This window comes from Carlito syrichta, unplaced genomic scaffold (assembly GCF_000164805.1).
Source record: "Carlito syrichta isolate Samal-C Ts95f unplaced genomic scaffold, Tarsius_syrichta-2.0.1 Scaffold304465, whole genome shotgun sequence".
NCBI classification, from domain to species: domain Eukaryota; kingdom Metazoa; phylum Chordata; class Mammalia; order Primates; family Tarsiidae; genus Carlito; species Carlito syrichta.
The window spans coordinates 214,457-216,382 of record NW_007248561.1 but is presented as its reverse complement, the minus strand read 5'-3'; the positions used below and the strand labels follow the sequence as shown (position 1 = coordinate 216,382).

At 40.2% G+C, this 1,926-nt stretch overlaps 1 pseudogene; it reads left to right on the top strand.

The window, feature by feature from the left end:
- The first annotated feature begins 380 nt into the window (after positions 1-380).
- LOC103262359 lies at positions 381-1,488 on the top strand (annotated as a pseudogene).
- Positions 1,489-1,926: the final 438 nt, after the last annotated feature.

The following is a 1,926-nucleotide window of genomic DNA, read 5'->3' as shown; positions in this document are numbered from 1 at the left end:
GGAAGAAAGGTAGAGACCCAAGGGCTTGGTCAACAGGGGGGATGAGGTTGCCTTTGGTGCTGTGGCATATTTGGGTGCTGTCCAGCAGGCAGTTCAAAATGCAAGCCCGGAGCTCAACAGGAGGACTGAAGCTTCAACAGGAGCTCTCAAACTCCTTTCCTCACAGAATCTTTTTTTCCACAGGTTATTTTGTAAACTCTAATTTATGGCTTATAAACCAGACATGAACAGGAATTTGTGATACAGTTCTTTTCTCAGGATTAAAGAAGTCAGAAAGAAAAAGGTCTTAGACAAATTAATTGCTGGGAGAAATGATCAAATTTTGGCCTGCATGTCCTGAAACATTTTATAATCGAAAGAAGTAAACAAATATGGCAGAAATGTGGTGGCTTTGGCGTGTACCTTTGACTGTTGCGGCCCTGGTGTTCATGGCTCATGGAGCTTCCACACATCTGACCCAAAGGAAGAAGGTGTTAGCAAAAAAAGTGGATCAGCTGATGGCCTGGACCAAAGAAAACCGAGTGATAAGAATGAACAAGATTGCATTCTATCATTTTGTATTAGAAACACCGATAAACTACTCTGTTATTGCGCTGTTTACTGGATCGTGTGTAATATGCAAATATGTCGCTGAAGAATTTCAGATCTTGGCAAATTCCAATGCATTCACCAACAAGGTATTTTTTATTATGGTGGATTATAATGAAAGTCCTGAAATCTTTCATTTGATGCATGTGACGATGGTTCCAAATATCTTCCACTTTTCTGCTGAAGATAAATTTACACAAGATGACATTTATCAGTTGGATAACATGAGTATCAGAGCTGAACATATGGCTGAATGGGCAGCAGAGAGAACAAAACTCAACATCAGAGTCAGACAGCCAACTAATTACCATGGTCTCTTCAAGTCGGGGATACTTTTGGCTCTCATTGGTGGAGTTGTGTATTTCTTGAAACGAATTGGGAAACTTACTTTTTGCAGAATTTTGTGGGAATGTTTCATTGTGTGCTTTGTGATTGTGATAGCATCTGGTCAAATGTGGACTCATATAAAGAGAGGACCATATGTTCAAAGGGATCCTAACACAGGACATGTAAGTTATATCAACAGACTTCCTCATTATCAGTTTGCAGCAGAAACATACATCATTTCTCTGCTTAATATGTGCATTACCCTGGGAATGGTGCTATTAGATAAGGCTGCTACCTCCAAGATGAGTATCATAAAGAGGAAGATGGTGTGTCTGACTGGTTTGTGTTTAGTTGCAATATTCTTCAGTTGGCTGCTTTCCCTCTTTAGATTTAAAGTAAAGGGGTATCCATATAGATTTCTTATGGATTAAAATGGATCTTACAAACATAGACCATGAAGTAAGACATGTGCAAAAATATGAAGCAGAAAAGTGTGAACTGATAACTTTTTAAAGTGGTTAAGGTTTGACCAAAAGAGACATGAAATGCCTTGAAAATAATAAACCTTTTGCTCTCAAAATATGTGAAGTATTGTATACTATGTATCTTCTTCTTCTTCTTTTCCGAAAGCAGGATTTACTGGGAGGACAGAAAAGCTTCTACAGTGGGAGAGGACCCAAGGGGGTTGCCCTGTATATTGTGTTCTTAATTTTTTCCCTCCCAGCAAATGTTATAGACTACCTAATTTAGTAAAGTCCAATTATTAAAATCCTTAGAGAGTATAACTTTTATTGAATGAGAACAATGTTTAAAAGTAGTTTAAGCCGGGCTCGGTGGCTCAGCCTGTAATCCCACGCCTTTGGGAGGCTGAGGTGAGTGGACTGCCTGAGCCCGCATGTTCGAGACCCGCCTGGGCAGGCGAGACCTCATCTCTACAATAAATCAAAAAATCAGCCGGGCGTGGTAGCGCATGCCCTGTAATTTCTGGCTACTCGGAAGGCTGAGGCGGAA